Raw genomic sequence first — 7,245 nt, forward strand, 5'->3', positions numbered from 1 at the left:
GAGTTTTGGGGAGTTTTTTACCTTAAAAGGCCATGTGGAGCGGAGCGCTGGTTTCCTGTGGGAGGGCTTTCCTCTCTCTGACTCTGGAGCTGGAGGCCGGGCCCATCCTCATCCTCTCTCACCCTGAATTCAGTCACTCCCACTTACACACTCACACACACACACACACGCCTTCCTTTTTACACTCCCAGCAAAGTGGTGAAATCCAGCTACAGCCAGATGTACACAGAATGAGTATGTGGGGATGTGTGTGGGTGCAATCCACATTGACCTCCTTACTTAACAGGAGGTGAACACACGGTCAAACAGGAAAACAAGGTAATGAGAGAGACAGAAAGTAAAGACATCAGGCGAGAGAAGGAAGTGGAAAAGAGAGGAAAAGGGTGTCAGGAATTAATGCTAAGTGTGGGAGGAGACAGGAAGAAAAGGAGAAGGATTACGAGCGGGGAAGAAGTGTGTAGCAATGATAATGAATGCAACTTTATGGGATCGTTTGAGGTTGAAGTCGCTGACTGCCTCAATTCCCAGCATCCTCTCTCTCAACAGTCGGCTTGTCAGTTAGCCTGTCAGTCAGTCAGATAGAGAATGAGGGATGTTTTCCTTATAAGGTCTCTACAGCTGCTGGTGTGTCACCACCATGTCAGCATGAAGTCATCACTATCACATACTGTACCGACTGTCTGATTTCTTCTATCTCTTTCCTTCTTCTTGTGAATACTCAACCCCCACCCTCCTGTTCACAGGTGCTCTGTATCGGTTGCTGGCCTTTAAGAGTAGATTGATTCAATTCAGCTCAATTCAATCTGCTGTTAATGACCATGTTATATGGTTGAAAGCGCTAGAACTTTCAAGTAAGTGCACCTTGAGTTGAGATTGTTTACAAGGTACTGCCATGAACTCAATTCAGTAAAAGGATAAGATTGGTGACTTTCTATATTTTTCTCATTGTCAGTAAATCTCATGTGCAGAGCTAAACCAACAATGTATTGATCCTTCTTACAAGTATTGTGTGTGTATCCAAAGTCTGATATATCTTATTCCTCTGTGCTGCAGACCTCCGGTGTTGTCCAAAAACTATTAAAAACACATCAGTTTTTTCAGTGTCTAACCCTCCACCACGAAGAATGTCATGTTTGTTTATTTAGAAATGGCTCCAAAGACTAATAACAGCAATCATGTTTTCAGTCTCCATAAAGTAGTTCTGTGTAAGACAGACATACTGAAGTTCTCTGAGAAATGTACAATGTAGTACAAAGTCAAGAGGTTGTTATATGTAGCACACCAAACTAGTAAAGCTCTGTAAACAGAACTGTGTTCCCACGCATGTGCAGTGGTGTCTGCCTTATATGGGACTACTCTCTGGAGACTGAAAACAGCTGTTATTAGTCTTTGGTGGCTCATTGACATCTTTTTAATAGTTCTTGGACAATGGTGGTTGACAATAAGAAAAACATGTAAAATTGCCTGGCATATCCTTTAAGCTTTATTGGCACCAAAGCAGTACAAACTCCATGTAGTGTAACCACACCATTGTCATATTGTATCAGTTTGTATATGTATATACACAAAGTCTATTACAAGGTCTATTAAATTGCAAAATGCCAAATATTAAAGGAGACATAATGTGTAGTGTTTAATAATTTACAACAAAGTAGTCAAGAATAAATAATTATTACTGCATACAGTTACAATGACAAGAATTATACATTATACAAAATAGGGTTGAATTCAATGAGTGATCAGCACAGCCGCATGTTTCATAAGAGGCCAGACTGTGAAAGACCCCATCAATATTGGTATTGACAGCAGAAGTGGACAGAATTAAAGTGATACATGGTATCACGTTGGTTGTTCTTTTTGAGCACATCCCCATCTTCAACTAACTTTCAGGATCGGAGAAAAAAGACAATTAAGCACTTTATAGTTTCATGCTTTTCAAAGAACAGTTTTCTGATTAATTGTGAGCAATAGCTTACAAGTAAAAATTGCAAATAAATGTTCTCATCGGTCTCTGTGTCATCAGTTTCTCTGTCTCTGTTCTTCCCCTACAGGTATGAGATGTGTCATTCAAACACAAGTCTGAAATGTTCTCACTTGTTGTGAGCAGAGGAAGTTGTTTCATAATCAGACATTGACAGACACTGTTTGACACTGTATTGTGCAAAAACACTTTCATAAATCATAAATGATAGATAAGTATTACTACACTGGATATTTCACAATTTGATTGTGTTGATCTTGGAACCCATCAGAAGTGAGTGTGTGACTTGGTTTTAGGTCACAGTGCATCTGTCAGACTCTGAGAATGTAAAGTTGCACACAGCAGGAATAACAACACACAAAACATACAGTACGTCAAACTCACTGATCTCAACACTTCACACAGATTCCTGCTTATGCTCCCTGATTGAATTCTCACCATCTGAACCTGAGCTGCAGGTTTCTGTCTCCAGGTGGCCCAACAACAATCCTCAGTCAGTTCACTGACTTATTGTCTCTGATTATAGACGCATTAACCCGGAGAAGTATTCTTTAAAGATGGTGGAAATAATTGGGACCAATCAAAAACCTGACTCGTCCTTTTGACTGAGATTCATGACATTCAAATTGTGCACAACAACACATTCATCAAGGCATCTGGTTCATTGCACATGCACAGATGAAATTATGATGTTGGGGGAGGAGGTTGAATATGAGCCTTGTGATATATGATGCAGCTGTGTGCATGTTTTTTATTACACCTCATCAATACTAGCGACAATGACGTGCTTTACTTTCCCATAAGTAAAAAGAAGTTCCAACATGCAAATTCCCTTTTGACTGGTTAGCTATGATCTAAGCATCTGTGAGCGAGCTACCTGGAGAGGAGGACTATGTATATATATGTGTGTGTGTGTGTGTGTGTGTGTGTGTGTGTGTGTGTGTGCGTGTGTGCGTGTGTGCGTGTGTGTGTGTGTGTGTGTGTGAGTAGGCGGGTGATTAGGATGGGTCATGACGTCATTGCAGGCAGCGCAGAAGCTTGTCGTCATACAGGAAACATGTGCCTCTGCTTGTAGAGACAAAATGTTACAGAGGAGATTAGCCTCATTGTCTGTGTGTTTGTGTGTGTGAGTGTGTGTGTGTGTGTGTGTGTCACCAGAGCCCAGGTGGTGTCCTGTCTAGGTGAGTCACGAGGTATGTCTCCACCCCAAGGCCATAGGAGTTCACACTTGCACGCATATACAAAGAAGACATCGGTTTCTCCTTTGAGGAACAAAAGTTTCAATTACGCAAAAATGCCTTTCTGTTTAGCTTTGCATTCAGGACACCAGCTCAGAGAGTCCTCCCTGCTCCTTTCCAACATGCTCTCATCATAAATCAAAAACATGACACACGCTTTCATTGGCTACTACACAACTTGAATTTGTTAAATATCTTTATGTTTAGTCTGGGACCCTCCACAGAATTTCTGTGGCTGAGGAGAAGTAAGAGAAAGCATACTTGGAACATCAGGAGAGGATATTGAAAACATTAAATTACACTCTCGAATTACTCACTGAGAAGCTTGGTGGAACATAGCGACTTGTATGTGCAGGAGACTTTCAGCTCCAGCCTCAAGAGTCAGGGCAGAAGTGGATTCTTATTGGAAAAAGACCATGGAAATGTGATTCTTTTACTATTAATATTACTATTCTTATTAATTATTTAATATCTGTGGGAGACATCCACACTGTAAAATATGTATTCTCAGATCTCATCACTAATGTTTTAATGTCCATGTCTTGTTTAAAGCCACCTTTCGCTGAAAAAAAATGTCTTTTTGTTCCTTCAGTTGGATGTTTGAGCTTCACTGTGCCAAATGATGAATGATGTGCATGTGAATGTGAGTTCGACACTAGAAGTCTGTTTTCACATTCATCTTCTGAAGGAGGGAAGTTCCTCTGTGCTCACAGAAAATTTATAGTTTAAGGGGCGTGTCCCTACGAGCATGATTTATGACATCACAACTCATTTGGAGCCAATGGTGGTCCAGTATGCAATTTATAGAGGTGTGATAGAAACTCGATAACCAGATGGTTTGTTACATAGAACCACAAGATCTCACGTGATCTTGCAAAACCAGCTGCTTCGAAAGGAAAGAATCTTGAAGCCCCCAGTGCACAAACACTGAGAATGGACTTTTCAGTTAATCTCTAAAATATTTACATATTCAGAGATTCTAAAATTTTTAATGAGGAAGAAGGAGAAGATGTCATTAGAGGATTTTAATGAGATAATTGAACTTTCTTTGTGGAAAACTCATAACGGACACAAATTATTATTCAAAGTAGAACATTTTATATATATCTTAAAACATGTCTGGTGGAGGTCTTTACATTTTTCCTTATCCGAAGGGTCTAAGGATGGAGGGTGTTATAAAAGCCTTTTGAGGCAAATTTATGACGTGGGATTTTGGGCTAAACAAATAAACTTGACCTAAAAAGATGCACAATAAAACCAGGAATTATTTTAGTTGGTATTTAATCCTTTCAGGATGGGATGATTTCCATCCAGACTAAAGTTTAAACCACATCACTTAAGATAACAAACAGAGTGTGTTCCAGAAAATCCTGGTGGTTTTTATTGAAATCCATAAAACTGGTTCAGTATTTGTCCTACAGCAAGCTGACACAAAAAGCTAAACAAACCATGCTGCAGTTTAGTTAATAATTTGTACTATGTTGCCTGAGCTTGACAGTAGATAACATAAAGCTGAACTACACAACAGTTAAATCTTGTATAGATTAATCTTCCTTCTCTTTATTATTATCACAGTGGTTCACACCATCATCGAGCTGTTGCTCCTGTTTTCATTGTGAAACACCCTGAAGCCAAAACAGCTTACAACAGTCCAATAACAATACAGTGCCCTTGCTCCTCATTCACCGATTGTTCAAGCTGCAGTCACCTTGAAAGGCTGCCAGACACCAATCTGCAGTTGATTATACGCCAAGTTGTTCTGAGCAGATTACCTGTCTAACCAGAAAAGTGAAGCTGGAGCAGTATGTGATATTTTTCTCTTCATCCAGTTGTTTTTTTCCTGGCCTCCACAGTAGGAAGGACACTTTGGTTGCGGATTGGCTTTGCAACTCCTCCACATCAACGCTGCAGACAGCTGTTGCTCACATCAGTGGCTGCAAACAGCAGAAGTGTAGAGTTTCAGCAGGGTTTCTGTGCACTGTATTTAACAACTTAACTCCCAATAAAACCTGATTGGAGACACTTTTGGAGGAGATTACTACATCCTGGCTTTAGTATCTGGATGTTTTGAAGCAGTAGGGAGCAGAGGTGTTCATGCTTGCTGATGTTTTTATGATGGATTGAAGCAGAGAGGTGCTTGGTCAAAAGGTCGGCATTCCACTGTTCATAACTGATCTTTGTAAATAATGTTATGTTATGTAACACAGTCTTTACATCTGTAGCAGCAAAGCCTGTAATACTCCAAAACATCTCTGCCTTAGAATGCCAACAAGAGGGATTTATTGTAGGTGTTTAAATATAAAATACAGTGTCCTTTTGATAATACCCAATAGCACATTCCTGACTGCAATTATGGCTCCAGTGGTTATGTAACAGCTAGATGTTACAGCTGAGACTGGACAGTCGCACTCTAGTATTATGGCCTGCATATAAACACATGGCTAACGGTGGAAAGGGGGATTGTAAATCAGATACTTTCAACAGATTTTATTCACAGATTTATCTATTTAGACAGTGTAAACTGAGGTCTGGTCCAAGTCTAATACACTTAAAAATAACCATCCTGTTTCTTATCAGAGCAGTGGACTTCCCTTCATTACAAATAAATGGCAAAGTTTCAGAATCACCACTCAGGTGACATAATGGAAGAAAAGGGACTGATTAGTAGCCCACATATTGTATCCCTGCATGCAAAGCGGTAAAATGATCACCATGACTACCATTATGTTTTGTGAAGACAGCATGACTGTACTAAACATGATCAGCTTTCAAAAAATGAAATAGATGCATTCAGTTTTGTACATTTTATGGATTTTATTATCATTATTGATCATTGGTGAATGTTTTTTTAATTAATAGTCATCACAGAACCACAAGGGGGGGGGGGGGGGGGTTATACACTTCCAACTGATCTCTCCTTATTAAACTGTTGGACAGAGCAATAAATAAAAGGAAACTGGTCAGGTTTTATGGGTGTTGTTGAACTATCGAAAGTAACTATTGCACACATCAGCAATATTTGCAGGCTGTAGCTGCGGTCCGTTGTTAGATTGCTCTTCAGAATAATTCCTCTTCAAGTCCTTCTACAGACTTTTGGTTTACCAGCTATCTGAGCGATGTCCCTTATTTTAAACTTGGTTGGACTGGTGAAGTGCAGCTGCCAAGATGCAAAGATCCAATACACAGAGGCTGGGGGTTGGATCCTCTCCCTTCAGGGCCTTTCATTTTTCTTCATATCTCTCTCTCTCTCTCTCTCTCTCTCTCTCTCTCTCTCTCTCTGAACATGTGTGGACACTGGTCTCCACTGTTCCCAAAAACTCTGATTCCCAGTCTGGTTTCATCACTCACTCACCAAACTCAAATATCAGATGCACAAAACTCAGAGCTCAAATTTCAGATGGTGTTTCACAACTTCTCACGGCTTGTGAAACATTTTTGTCCCGCTCCCCCTGATATAATAATACTTGAACTAAGCACACAGAAGCAGTATGAATTACATCATATAGCCATAAAAACAAAACAGGTCAGTGATGGTATGATAGACGCACAAACTTGCAGAGTGGGAAAGTTTTACATTAGCATCACACTACCTCACAAAGTATTAAATTGAATTGTACACTGAGAAAACTAATCCTTGGAAAAAAATACTACTCGGTTAATTTAATCCCTAATTATCTCTGTCTGCATCTGTTTTCCATGACAGATTGTTTTATGTTTTTGCTTCAGACGACATCATGGCATCTGTTTGGTTTATTTAAGTCTCCTTGACATAACAGTGGTCATGTGACAGGGCAACACCTTCAAGCTTTAATGCCCTAATATTTTGACATTATAACTCTTGAATTCCCCCTCCCTCTACTTTGCATTTCACTCTCTCATCCTCTAATATAAACACTCTCAAAGGCCTCCAGTTTGAAGTGTTGCATGCCAGCGGGACTCTTATCCATTGATAGGAGGTTAAATGTGGAAACAGGACCTGCGCTTTACTCTCTCTCTTCTGTCTGATCTTCAGCAACCCAAATAAGG

The sequence above is a fragment of the Thunnus maccoyii genome, chromosome 7 (genome assembly GCF_910596095.1).
Source record: "Thunnus maccoyii chromosome 7, fThuMac1.1, whole genome shotgun sequence".
NCBI lineage: Eukaryota > Metazoa > Chordata > Actinopteri > Scombriformes > Scombridae > Thunnus > Thunnus maccoyii.